We start from the raw sequence: 16176 nt of genomic DNA, 5'->3' as shown, positions 1-16176 counted from the left end.
CGGGACATTCCAATTTTCAACGCTGACTCAGCGCTGATCTCAACATTCGTTAAAATTCGTTCCTTTTTTCAACGTTGAGGTAGCGCTGTTGTCAGCGCTGACTCAACACACTCAGCACTCAACAGATATGTTGACTGCTACTTTCCAATGAATTGTGAGTAATTGGTAAGACATTTGAATGGAATCCATCTTGCTGAGAATGGAATTATGGGAACTAAGCACTTTGTACTCGAGTTGGAACGTAGTTGATGACGTCAAATTGTTGACTTCAACACTCAACACTCGCGTTGAAAATTCGAATGTCCCGATTGTTTACGCCAGAACTATATTTTTTTGATAAATAATAAAAAAAGTGTGTTCAAAATGATTTATTTTGTACATATTTTACATTTTATTTTGTACATTTTTTGTTGATGTACCCTATTAGCCCATTAGTTGTTTCTCAAGTACCCCTTATATTTTTGCATGTAAATTTCATAATTACTGCGTTAGATGTATACAGCCCTTATAACTGAGCGCCATAAAAACTCTAACTAACTAGACCAGTGGTATAAATAAATACATTTCAGCTAGCTATATATAATATACTTATTAAATAATAACACAAGAAGTGTTAATAATTTACAGCAAACTGATTAACATATGCCATTTTATAATGAAAGTTAGATGTACCCCTTCGATTTATGCTCGTACCCCTAGGGGTACATGTACCCCAGTTGAGAACCACTGCACTAGGCGAACAGGGTATAAGGCTCGAGTTTAGTAGTGTTACAGAGTATAATACGTATATTTTAATATATATTTTAATATATTTTAATATATCGGAAAACTTTGAAAATGTTAACAACGGGTTCGGCCGAACCTGTGCGAACCCGCTGAATATCACCACTGCTTACAACGCGACAATTTTGCTTTGGGAGCAATGCTACATTTATTTCCAAATTTTGTCATTGTCATTGAGTTTTGTCTTAACCTCGAGAACAGAATTATATGAAATCCGAGACCAGATGTAGAAACTTTACAGACAAGAGGCCCCAATTAACTATATATGATTCAAACCGAAAGCCTCGTTTTTTTCAATTCAAAACGTCAGTTAATAGATGACTATTGTTAACGAAAAACTGTGATGTACTCTTGGCTTGCTTGAGAAATATCTCAAGCAAGCCACTACTAGCTTGAGATATTTCGAATTAAATGATTTCAAAATATGATTAATATTCCTTTATTCAGTTAAAAATTGCAATGGTAGAAGTTATCAATTTTCTTGTTTTGTCTCTGAAATGTTACGAGAGTGTTGATATCTTTCCATATTCATTTCTTTGAAAATTTTGTGAGATATTTACATTTTTTGTGTTCAAATGGACGATCGTCGACTATTTGTTCGTCATCTTTAATTTTGTAGCAAAAGCAACCTCCGTAACAGCAGACGCCTGTTTTGGCTCCACGTTCCTTGCATTTCAAATCACAAAAATCTGTTCCTTGTCCAAGGACAGATTCTTCCTCCAAAGGACATTCTATGGGTTCTCCGTCTACGAGGATGTATCCATCTCTCCGAGCTGCAATAACTAAACAAATCAGATTAATTAATTACTCAATTGTCAAATATTATTTAATTTAAAATGAAGAATCGAAAAATTTTACTTAAATTCTTAAAATAAGTTTGAAAATCAATATTTAAACAGGACAATTATTTAGTTGTCCAGAATGTATCGATTATAACTTAGTTTTTCCCAGTAAACTGAGAAAAAGTGTTTACATTGTTATATAATTGTGACGCTCTGACAAAACATATAGTTTTCTGAATAAATTTCTAATGATATTTAAATTTAATAACCCCACAATCATAATTTAAACTAAACTGTAATAATGTAACGATGTAATAAACTGTAAAAAAGTAAGGCAACTTTACATCAAAAACTGACAACAGCTTTAACTTTTATGTTAAAAAGGGAAATCAAGCTTCTTTTAACTACATTTTATCTTGATTTTTCCAAACCATCTGGTCGGTTGACACATCAGTTTATCCCGTCAAATATCATTCTCAGATAATGATAGATGAATATGCACATAAAAGGGCTTTCGTTATCATTCCACTTAGGTTTCCGAGTGTTCCCGCACTCCCAAGGTGTTATGCCATATGTATAGTCAAGTTTCCTTCACTACGACGAGTGTTTAACGAGGGGTAATATTAATCAGAATTGTAAACTTTGTCTCTCTCGTTAGTTAAGGATTATAGGAAATTATATTTATCCAATCGTTGTATTTTAATGAATATAATCAAACTTTCATTTGGATTGAACAATAGTAACAGGTGTTTACTTGTTGTCTTCTCTGAGAAATATCGACCTTGATATTCATCTGCTTTCTTAATTAATAGTCAAAAGTACGAAAAATAAAAGAAATTTTCTCGATGAAAAAATGAAAGAAATTGTCGATATATTTTCGACTGTATTTAATTTATTCTTTCTTTAGAATCACGTTGTATTTTCTACTGTTTTTGTCTCTGGTGTAATTACGCGTACTTTTTCTTTTTAACATCATAGGCCTTGGTATTGTGTTCAAGACTGAAGTTTACTTAATGACAAGTAAATTTCATAAATCTTGATTAGAAATATGATTAACATTATATAATATATTAATGCTACAAACATTCGGAGTATTTTCGTTATATTTATTCGCGATAAATGTTAGTGCCCGTTATAACCACATTCGAACTTAATGCAAGTAATAATACATTGTTCAGATTGCGTGTTCGCTGCCATTTCTTATGGATGTTTACTAAACAGTTTAAAAAATTAACTGTTGTTGTCTAACTGTTAAAAAATCAAACTTAGACAACAATATTAGAATAGATTCCCAATGGATCCCGTAAAATGCGTGAATTCTCGGCAACGAGACCGCTACCGTCTTGCAAATGAGCTGCAAAGTTTTCAGTCACTAGTACTTTCAGTTATATTTCTACCTCGTACATCAACAATTACGCTAAGAAGCAATTGTTTTTTCTAGCAAGAGGACTGGGACCGTGACACTACTGGTAGACTCACGCACACTTTAATCTCCAACGTAGTGTTGACATTACTGCGATTTCTTCGCTAATTTTTTTTTGTAGTTACACCCTGACTCAGCTACTTACAGGAAACGGCAATTTATGCAATACTTGATCTAACCTCGGAAACAATCCACAATGCGATTGTGGTATTTAGCAGGACCAAAAACCCCTTCACTTAGTTTTTCGCTGCAAAATGTACAGTACAATCACATTAGAAATAGCTTAATGAAAGCTGCTATTCTTGAAAGGTACAACCAGCCTTGCACCCCGCACCAACTCATTCACACATGTAGAATGTTCCATCATCTACTCGCATTTATATGCTATAGTAATTCTCTTAATAGCACTTACTCCAGGGATACGAATGGCAATTCGCATTCTCTGGCTTTGTTTCAACTGTCCGTATATAGCTGCCTTTTAACTTTGTATTCTAATGCTTATTTTATGTTTTTTTTTCAGTCTAAATTCGGTTAGTTCTAGTTGTAAGTTGGGGTTTTGTTAGGTTATGATAGGTTAGGTTTTGTTTTCATTTGGGTTTTCAGTTAGGTTATGATAGGTTAGGTTAAATTAGATTATGTTTTGTTAGCTTTAGCCGTCTGGTTAGGTTTATCCTAATTTACGGTAAGTTAGTTTAGTTAGTAAGTAAGTTAATGTTTGAAAAAAATAAAAAAAAAGTTTCGGTTTTGCTGGTTTGTCTCTGTCGGTCCGTTCGTATCGTCTAGTTTCTCATGTGTTCGTTTGCCTTCCTGTCTAGCTGTCAACTAGTATTATGATTTGCGATCGCGTTTAGTTTTATCAGTATTAAGTAGATATAAATTTTTTTTACCAAAAGTCACTTGGCAATAACTTCTACACTTAGCTTAGCTATTCGTGGCGGCACTTAATTATTGGTTTTCGCTTCACTCGGGTTTTTTTTTTTTTAGACATTTTATCTAACCCTATCTAAAAGAATGTTTTTCAAGTAGAAAATGTTCGTATGCGTTTCTAACAGTTATTGTAGAATTAAAATAGTTATTGTCGCCTAAACTACACGCTGATCTAAAGACACTCCCTGAGAAAACGGCACGTAGGTTAGAACGAGTAGCGCCAAATAATAAAAATACTGTGAGGAACCAAATTATATTTTATGTTTAAACACGAATCAAAAGAAATTCGTAACATAAAATAGCAACGTTTTCTATTACACTGAATATACGTAATTGTCTGATGAAGGTGACAACGACTGAGGACAGAAGTTTCAAAAGGCACATTGACCAAAAAAGTAATGCTACAAACTAATATTGTCGATTGAATACACGGTTTTAAACTCGTGCATTGCTTTTTCGGAGGCCACGACAAGTACACACAAACAGTAAAATAAAGAAACGATTCGCATAATATTTATAAATTATTAAGAATTAGCCTATATTACAATTCATTGTATGCAAATTAATTTGTCTTACCTATTTCCACCAAACAGAAAAACAGTACGACTATTTTCATAGTTCTAATCGATTGTTTTTCGTTAATTAAATTCTCTTATTATCGAACTCTGTCGATTTCTTCCTCGTTTATACAATTTGCTAATGGACAGCTGTTATATTTTGCGCTCATTAATTAATGAAATAAATAATGTTTTGTATCCAATGAAAAACATGAATATTAAATAACATACGAGAATTTTGAAATCTTTTATAATTTATGAAATGACGTCAAAATCAAATGACATGACAGACTTTCACGTGACTTCGTTAATAATTCACATCGAGTTTCGCGATAATCCAAAGCTTACTTTATTAACATTGTTCATCGTTACAACATCTTATGTATTTTATGTGTGTATGTGTTAAAGTAAGTTGAAATTTACAGTTCGTTCTCGACATTAGGGAAGAGCGGAAAAACATCAGACAGATGGATAAAAGTGAAAATTTATGGCTTTTTTACAATTTTTTTCAAATTTTAGTTTAATAACAAGTAAACTTGAACGTAAAAGTATTTAAATTTATTAGTAGATTTTAAAAATGGTGAGGTATTTTCACCTTTTAAACGAATATACCAATCATCAACTGAACATTATTAATTATTGTTGACAAATTATTTAAATACGTTGTGTGTATTTCTTTCGTGGATTTTGTCTACGTTACTGCTTCTTAAGTTTTACTTTTGCCAACAATTCTTGAGTTGTTAATTGTTTAGATTTACATCAGATTTCGAATGCAGATGATTGCTCGTAAAATGCGTGCCATCTAACACCTAATGAGGAGCAGTTTTCCTTCCATAAGATATTTCTCGGAATGCATTCATTCTCGCAAGATTCTGCACGTGTCGAATTGTGTACAAAATAAACTTTACCAAATTTTCCTTATACATTTTAAGTAGTAAGTAACTCAATGGGTCATCTAAAGAAACGAATTGAATGATGAAGTTGATGTGGCGAGTATATTTTATTGTTTGCTCATCGATAAACAGTTTAGAAAAAATATTTTAATTATACGTGTTTTTATAAATGAAAAAAATCGGGAAAATTAAAAGTCGGGAAAATTAAAAGTCAAGTTACGTCTTTCCATGCGCTCAATACACGAGTATAAAGTTTAATAACAATTTCACGTATTTTCTGATCAAACACGTAGCGGTTGTAATTTACGACGAGAAAATGAATAAATTCACTTCAAATAAGGCAAATTCTTTTTAAATTTAATGAAAAATAAATCGAGACGATTAACTTATAAATTCATAAATGACTTAATAAAAATTATAATTTCATCAAATTTTTACAGTTAAAAAAATATCATTTATAAACAATTACAAAAATGGGTCAATTTTCACGAGTAAAAGCCTAGTAAATTATCTCTTGGAACGTTTCAAGCTCTCTTTATGTAGATTAGGTTGTAAATAATAATTTTTTTTTATAATAAACATATATATATATATTACTACATTTAAACATTTACTTCATTTCAAAGTATATTTTTGTATAAAATTGAAAACATCATTAAAATTGTCAAACTAAATAATTGGCTTTTCTGTTTTGGAAATATGTTTAAAATCGAAAAATAGCATTTTATTCGTTCCACAGACATGTTTATGAGCCCATTGTTGCACGAACAGTTTAATTAATCTGGATTAACGCTTTTGTTCGCAATATGTTATCTGTTTTTCAAAATACGAATGGAATCGTTTGGAGAAAATGCTTGTTTATGAGACAAATAAATACGAATATTCGAACGCTCGTTTGTTGTTTGGTAAACTGGAAAATTTAAGTTTAATTTAATCGCGATATTCGATATTTCCTTTGTTTCCGTCTATATTTGATATTTATAAATATGTATTTTTATTGATAATTATTAACTCTTGTTTATATATTTTTTGTGTTTAGTACTTAAGAAACTACTATATTATATTTTGTAGTTGTGTTGATATAATTCTTTAATTAAATAGTTGAACCGATATTATTGTCTCGTCGAAAATAAAACTTTAATTGGCTAGAAATCACTTTAGGAACATTAAGGCCGTTATTTATACACAACTTTCATAACCGATACTTTGTACAGTGTTAAATTATAGCTCTGAATAAATCGGCGATTAGCAATATTTTTAGATTGGCCATAATTATACTTCTTAGTCTACTAGCGGGCGGCGTACAGTTTTTCTAATAAAGTGGCAGGCTACAAGTTTGCCGAGTATGAACATACCCTGTAACCACTACGACACTATCCACTAAAATAACATATGCTAAAATTTAAACTAGTAACACACACTTTATTCTTTTCGCTTGTATACTTTGAATGTTTTTTTTGTCGTGAATGTCAGATTAATTAAACATACACAACGATTTAACAATAATTTTAAATTAGCACTTAAAGATATAGTTTTTAAGAAATTTCATCATAAATATTTAAGAGCAAATATTTTGTAATATCTATACGAATTAAAATATACTATAAATGACTGATTAAATTATTTAAGGAAACTTGTGAAATATCTTATTATGTTATTTTTTTATCAAATGGTGTGAGGTAACAAAGTCCTCTGCAGAAAGTAACAAATTGTCTTTTCATTCTTCGTTACATAGAAATATCCTTCGTAAAATTAACAGGTGAAAAGTGGAAAAATTTCTCAGAAATTCTATTACGAGTGTCATGAATAATTCAATAATAACCATAATCATCGTAAAAGAAATAGACAATGTAAAAGTTAACAAAACATAAAGAAGACAACAAATGAATTTTCTAAAATTACTTTGATACGTAAAGGAATAAGAGAAATATTTAGTACAGTGGGTGATTAGTTAACGAACATAATCCGTTCCAAGACTTTGTTCGCTATCCGAATTGTTCGTTAACCGATTATCGATTTAACATAGGTTTCTATGGGAATTTGATTAATTCGTTCTGGAGACCCCCAAAAATAAAAAAAAAGTATATACTTTTTTACTACGTTTATTCATATGTAATAATAAAAATACATATATACACGGTCTTGCATTTTTATTAGTCATGTTTTTTCTGTTTGTGGGAGTTAAAGAATCTATCCAATGTCAATTGCTTTTCTGTCTTATTCATGATTTTTCAGAAGTAATTAATAGCATTGTAATTGTAGAGATCCCTAGGCCTATTAACCTTAACTTGATTTGGATGCCATTTTAAGACCGTTGTTCTGACATCCTCCTACTTCTTCAAAAGATCTTTAATTGCAGATATCGGCATAAATCCGCATTTTCAGAAGAAAACGTAAAAGAATTGTTTCTGTCAGAAATACAAAAGGCTGGAATTACAAGGGAGAGTTTCAATGTTCGGGAAAATACTATCCGATCAGTATATACTGGGTAGAACGTCGATGTCGACGTCTCCCGCGCCCCGAAAAGTTTCGAATTGTTGCCTGAAGACAAAGGAAGACCAATCGGTATTCGTTATTTTACGTCGCTTCTTGTGTTTGTTCAGTGAAGTGTTCGTTATCCGAACATATGTTCGTTGTCCGATCATAAAAATCTTTCGCGAAAGTGTTCGTTATCCGATTTGTTCGTTAACCGATCTGTTCGTTAACCGATCACCCACTGTATTAAATTTCAGCATTTATTGGTTGACTCAGCAAAAAGTCTTCTCGGAAGACATTCCCTCTCGGTAGGTGGTCTGTGTTACGTATATACAAACTACAGTGGTTAGATATATACACTGTGGCCATACAACGTACGTTTGCCATATGTATTCGTTCCGGATTTTTCTGAATGATGTTGTAACAGAATTTTTTTTTTTGTTTTTGAATGTTTTTTTTTTGTTACTTATTTATTAAATATCTCAAAGAGAACAATGCTTTTCATAATATTTGTAGCAATAACAATTTTTTAAATTTTATCTGATGTTTGACACCGAAGAAGTTCGATGTCTTAATAACTGTAGCTCCAGGTTTTAAAACGGTTTCTTTTTCCTTTCTATCTACCTTTAAATAAAAATAATTCGTTATACATTGTGAAATGATTTAATAACTTTTGTAAATTACTATGTTTAATCCAACCAGTTATATCCCATGTTTTTCATCGATAAAATTTAATCCATGAATTTTTTTGCTAGTAAAATTGATTTGCCATTGAACTTTCGCCGATAATTGATACTTTTTAACAGAATCTATATAAATGTCTATTACAGCTTCTATAAGACTGTGTAAGGCTTTTATGGCCAACTGTCGATAACTTGAAATGCTTCAAAATCTATTAGCATCGCATTGTGTAATTTATATAAATAAAAATTAGGATTAGTATTATTTTATATTTAATAAGAAAACAACGAAAAAATTTCAGACGTAAATATTTTTTACTAACCATACTGAATGTTTATTGATATACCAAACGTCTCGTCTTCCTATTTTTGATATTATAACACGATTATATTCAATTATTTCATCCATTTTATCAAATTGTTAATGCGAAATCTGTAAAAATATAATTCTTAAAATTTATATTGTAATTAAATTGAAATGAAACTTATGCTTTTAAACTTAAAAAAATTTAGTTACTAAAATAAAATGAAAGTAAAAGATTATAAAGTATAAGAATTTACCTGAAATTGTACAGTAGCAATAATAATAATAATACAGTGTCTTTCTTCAAATCAAATTTAAACTGTGTGATCAAACATATTCATTAAACTTTGAATTACTATATTGTTTATACTAAACTATAATTTATTTGAAATAGTATTTATTCAAGTGATAAACTCTAATTAAAGATATTAAATTTATAAAATGAAACTCTGATTATATACANGTTTTTCATCTATTAAATTTAATCCATGAATTTTTTTGCTAGTAAAATTGATTTGCCATTTATCTTTCGCCTATAATTGATACTTTTTAACAGAATCTATATAAATGTCTATTACAGCTTCTATAAGACTGTGTAATGCTTTTATGGCTAACTGTCGGTAAATAATTTCATGCTCTTTTAATTGAAATGCTTCAAAATCTATTAGCATCGCATTCTGTAATTTATATAAATAGAAATTAGGATTAGTATTATTTCATATTTAATAAGAAAATGACAAAAAGATTTCATACATAAATACTTTTTACTAACCGTATTGAATATTTATTGATATACCAAACGTCTCGTCTTCCTATTTTTGATATTATAACACGATTATATTCAATTATTTCATCCATTTTATCAAATTGTTAATGTGAAATCTGTAAAAATATAATTCTTAAAATTTATATTGTAATTGAATTGAAATGAAACTTACGTTTTTAAAACTAAAAAAATTTAGTTACTAAAATGAAATGGAAATTAAAAAAAAAAAAAATTATAAAGTATAAGAATTTAAGTCAAATTGTACAGTAGCAATAATAATAATATTAACAAAGTGTCTTTCTTGAAATCAAATTTATACTGTGTCATCGAACAAACTCATTAATCTTTGAATTACGATAAGGTTTAACTGCTAAACTATAATTAAAGATATAAAATTTATAAAATGAAACTCTGGTTATACACATTTTTGTTTTTTAATTATGAAGTCATATAATAATTTAAATCGAGGTGAGATATCAATAAACTTTAAGAATAAATTTTACAACAATAAGGTAATTTATTTAAAAACAACTTATTTAATTAAGTTAACTAAAAACATAATAAAATTGTAACTCTATCTGTATTAGTTATATATTAAAGTATGTACAATAAGGTTAGTTTTAAATATATTTTAATTAATTTCTATACATTTAAATTTATACTAACGAGTATTTAATTAAATATAGTTAAGAAAGAGTTTAAAAAATATTAAACTCCAAGAAAATGAACCTCCGATTGTAATTCCTTAATATTTTGTTTTTCACATAATAAATATAAACCCTACAAAATATTTGTCGAATTCTTATGTCTAACTGTTTATTTTTTTAATTTATTAATTTTTTTTAAATAATAGATTCGTTATAAAAATGAATTTTGCTAAACTTTTCCCTTCAGTTTTGCCGACTTTACATTATTCATATTTCAGAAATAAGTTATATAGTACCTTGTAAACCCTATCACTTCGCGCCTTCTCCCTAAGAGTTTATTTCTCATACGATACATATAAACCGTGCAAATAGTTGTCGGTTACTGCTAATTTTTTCTCTAACTGTTAATTTGTTTTAAAAATAGACTCATTATAAAAATCAGTTTTCCCGAACTCTTTAGAATATCTTACTACAAACTTAAACTCCCAGAACAATGTGTTAAACAGATATTATTATTGTAACGCATTGCAAATGCCTCAAAATCACTCATATTAATGTAATACTAATAATAAATACTTACCTTCAAAATTTATTAAAACAAAATTCTATATCATATGAAACTAATTGAGTAATATTTCAAGATCATTTTTGAATATAACAAATACTTTTGAAAAACAAGTTATAGGAAAAAAGTTGTATGTATTAGAATAATAAGTCAATGAACTTGTAAATTTTTCGAAGATTTACTCTTAGAGCTAAGTCTAGAGTTAAGTCTAAGTCAAACTTTTTGTCAAAGGCAAATTTTTAAATAAAAATACTTACTTTCTGAAGATATAAGAGATTTTTTTGCAAGAACCTCTTATATAAGAGGTTCTTGCAAAAGAAGTTCTCGGCGAAGTATCGAACCAGTCTCTTATAANACCGACAGTTGGCCATAAAAGCATTACACAGTCTTATAGAAGCTGTAATAGACATTTATATAGATTCTGTTAAAAAGTATCAATTATAGGCGAAAGATAAATGGCAAATCAATTTTACTAGCAAAAAAATTCATGGATTAAATTTAATAGATGAAAAACATGGGATATAACTCGTTGGATAAACATAGTAATTTACAAAAGTTATTAAATCATTTCGCAATGTATAACGAATTATTTTTATTTAAAGGTGGAAGATAGGAAAAAGAAATCTTTTTAAAACCTGGAGCTACAGTTATTTAGACATCGAACTTCTTCCGTGTCAAACATCAGATAATAATTAAAAGATTGTTATTGCCACAAATATTATAAAATGCATTGTTCTCTTTGCGATATTTAATAAATAAGTAACAAATATAATTTAAATAATTATTATATTGAACTATTTCCCTATTCTACTTTATCTTATTGCTAAAATATTATTTTAAGTTGTCGTGTTTTAATTTACTTGGATATAGAACAAATTGTAAAAATTATTATTGAAAATGAATTTTATAATAATTAGAAAGAATATATTAAACTTTGCCTTACTGTTACAAGATATTTTATAAAATAAATTGAAAAGTTTTCTCACTATTAAAATTATTTATAATCTTAATTTACTCGAAATTTTTTATCTAAAAATAATTTATATTCTGAAAAATTAATTTTAAAATTATTATGTGCAGAAATAGGGGAGACCGGGGCAAGATCGGCATGTTAAGCTTTACTTAAATTTTGTGTAAGAAATACTGCTGTAAACTGAAAAAAAAAGCTTTGCATATTGTCTACTGGAATGTTATCTTACTATAGAACTGGTTAAAATCAGTTTGGAAATAAAAATAATTAAAATAATTACAACTTTACAAGAAGAGAGAAATTGACGAAGTTGCCCCGGGTATAGGGGCAAGATCGGCAACTTCTCTCTTTTTGTAAAGTTGTAATTATTTTAATTATTTTTATTAAAGTTGCCCCTGGTATAGGGGCAACAGTAATGGGGCAAGATAGGCACGTATATAAAATTATGTTATTAACAATGTATAAGTTGGAATTCACTATTAAAACAAAGAAATACAAATCCAACACCCATTTAATATTATTACAACGAAATGCAAGTTCAAAGACATATATACATGAATAACAAATGCAAACATGTTTTCATTTATCATCTGTTTGATTTTTATCCTTTGCTTCTAATGTGGCTTTATGTTGCCGATCTTACCCCGCTAGTCATGATTTCGAAACATTAAGTACAACCCTGAGAACAGAATGCCAAGCCACGATCTGGCCACGTGAATAAGTTGAAGTTACATCCTTCTAACAGGAAAAGTAACTTTCGTTATCATGGAATTATAACAAAACCTGCCAATTCAATATAAATGGAAAAAAAATATTATATGAAATTGAACGAAAATGAAAATTTGCTTGATAATTCAACTACGCTTGTTGGAGAACAATAAAAACACTACACTCAGCAAGCCACTAATAAAACTCAACTGCCTAACCTATAACCAAAGTCTCCTTTTCATTTGTTTTTTTAAAAAAAGCGCTTGACAAACTTGCCCCGCATGCCGAAGTTGCCCCGGTCTCCCCTATATTTTGCTTTAGATAAACTGAATGAAAAAAACTAAAAAATCTTAAATAAAATAAACTTATTTAATCTATTCATTTAAAAATAATTTCGTATTGGTGTTATATTATTTCATACAATTATCGTGTTTTAATTTTCTTCGATATTAAAACATTTATTGATTAACTAGCTGCAAGGACCCGCTTGGCTGGGCAAAAAGTAACGATAGTGAAGATTAAGATAATTACATTATAGCTAATCTTACCCGTTTTCACAGAATGCAAGAATTAGGTACCACGTTTCCAGACTAATTAGAGAATTTTTACGTTTAGTCAAACAAACTATTTTCAACGTTTCTGGAACGTTTACAATCATTCTATAATCGAACCAATATTCGAATTTTATGTTCGAATTTAATTCAAACAAATTCGAACAAAACATTCGAAATAGAAAGCCACTTTCAACTACTTTTAGCCTCATATCTCCCGCAACCTTATAGCTATCGAGACCACCCCTATGCACGAATGGAGAATTGGGGCTACCACCACATACAAACACCATTCACGTGCGATGTGTAGTTTTGGCGAAAAAGTGAAATATAGGGACATACATGTCCATTTATATATATATATATNTCTTGAAGTTGGTTGATATATAATAAATTACATTGATGTGAGATGAGTTTATAAAAAAAATGTATATAATCAGAGTTTCATTTTATAAATTTAATATCTTTAATTAGAGTTTATCACTTGAATAAATACTATTTCAAATAAATTATAGTTTAGTATAAACAATATAGTAATTCAAAGTTTAATGAATATGTTTGATCACACAGTTTAAATTTGATTTGAAGAAAGACACTGTATTATTATTATTATTGCTACTGTACAATTTCAGGTAAATTCTTATACTTTATAATCTTTTACTTTCATTTTATTTTAGTAACTAAATTTTTTTAAGTTTAAAAGCATAAGTTTCATTTCAATTTAATTACAATATAAATTTTAAGAATTATATTTTTACAGATTTCACATTAACAATTTGATAAAATGGATGAAATAATTATTTACTTTCATTTCATTTTAGTAACTATTTTTTTTTAATTTTAAAAGCATAAGTTTCATTTCAATTCAATTACAATATAAATTTGAAGAATTATATTTTTACAGATTTCACATTAACAATTTGATAAAATGGATGAAATAATTAAATATAATCGTGTTATAATATCAAAAATAGGAAGACAAGACGTTTGGTATATCAATAAACATTCAATATGGTTAGTAAAAAATATTTATGTATGAAATCTTTTCGTTATTTTCTTATTAAATATAAAATAATACTAATCCTAATTTTTATTTATATAAATTACACAATGCGATGCTAATAGATTTTGAAGCATTTCAAGTTATCGACAGTTGGCCATAAAAGCCTTACACAGTCTTATAGAAGGTGTAATAGACATTTATATAGATTCTGTTAAAAAGTATCAATTATCGGCGAAAGTTCAATGGCAAATCAATTTTACTAGCAAAAAAATTCATGGATTAAATTTTATCGATGAAAAACATGGGATATAACTGGTTGGATTAAACATAGTAATTTACAAAAGTTATTAAATCATTTCACAATGTATAACGAATTATTTTTATTTAAAGGTAGATAGAAAGGAAAAAGAAACCGTTTTAAAACCTGGAGCTACAGTTATTAAGACATCGAACTTCTTCGGTGTCAAACATCAGATAAAATTTAAAAAATTGTTATTGCTACAAATATTATGAAAAGCATTGTTCTCTTTGAGATATTTAATAAATAAGTAACAAACATAATTTAAATAATTATTATATTGAACTATTTCCCTATTTTACTTTGCCTTATAATATTATTTTAAGTTATCGTATTTTAATTTACTTGGATATTAAAACAAATTGTATGAAAACTAAAAAGAAAAAAAAAACAACGATTTTAGAATAAAATTATTTATAATTTTAATTTACCCAAGTAACTTTTGATCTGAAAATAATTTATAACATGAATACTTAATTTGAAAATTAAACACCACAAATTCTTTGTAATCTTAATCAAATTTACATCTGAAATTAATTTTGTGATCAGTATGTGTCAAACCACTACTACTAATGTAATATTTAATTCTATTAGAAATATTAAACATTTTAATTTGGTTTATTTTGTTTTGTTAAAACTTGAATCTTTAATAAATTTGATTCTTGACGTTGAAAATCGAAAAAAAAACATTCAAAAACAAAAAAAATTCTGTTACAACATCATTCAGAGAAATCCGGAACGAATACATATGGCAAACGTACGTTGTATGGCCACAGTGTATATATCTAACCACTGTAGTTTGTATATACGCAACACAGACCACTACCGAGAGGACTTTTCGATGAGTCAACCAATAAATGATGAAATTCAATACTAAATATTTCTCTTATTCCTTTACGTATCAAAGTAATTTTAGAAAATTCATTTGTAGTCTTCTTTATGTTTTGTTAACTTTTTCATTATCTATATCTTTTACGATGATTATGATTATTATTGAATTATTCATGATCCTCATAATAGAATTTCTGAGAAATTTTTCACACTTTTTACCTGTTAATTTCACGAAGGATATTTCTATGTAACGAAGAATGAAAAGATAATTTGTTACTTTCTGCAGAGGTCTTTGACACCTCACACCATTTGATAAAAAAATAACATAATAAGATAAATCACAAGTTTTCTTATATAATTTAATCAGTCATTTATAGTATATTTTAATTCGTATAGATATTACAAAATATTTGCTCTTAAATATTTATGATGAAATTTCTTAAAAACTATATTTTTCGATGCTAATTTAAAATTATTGTTAAATCGTTGTGTATGTTTAATTAATCTGACATTCACGACAAAAAACATTCAAAGTATACAAGCGAAAAGAATAAACTGTTTGTTACTAGTTTAAATTTTAGCATATGTTATTTTAGTGGATAGTGTCGTATATTAGAACTCTGCAAACTTGTAGCCTGCCACTTTATTAGAAAAACTGTACGCCGCCCTCTAGTAGACTAAGAAGTATAATTATAGCCTACAATCTAAAAATATTGCTAATCGCCGATTTATTCAGAGCTATAATTTAACACTGTACAAAGTGTCAATTATGAAAGTTGTGTATAAATAACGGCCTTAATGTTCCTAAAGTGATTTCTAGCCAATTAAAGTTTTATTTTCGACGAGACAATAATATCGGTTCAACTATTTAATTAAAGAATTATATCAACAAAATTACAAAATATAATATAGTAGTTTCTTAAGTACTAAATATAAAAAAATATATAAACAAGACTTAATAATTACCTCTAAAAATACATATTTATAAATATCAAATATAGACGGAAACAAAG

This window comes from Centruroides sculpturatus, unplaced genomic scaffold (assembly GCF_000671375.1).
Source record: "Centruroides sculpturatus isolate CEXI.00-Female unplaced genomic scaffold, Cexi_2.0 scaffold444, whole genome shotgun sequence".
NCBI classification, from domain to species: Eukaryota; Metazoa; Arthropoda; class Arachnida; order Scorpiones; family Buthidae; genus Centruroides; species Centruroides sculpturatus.
This window is presented reverse-complemented; position numbering follows the sequence as displayed.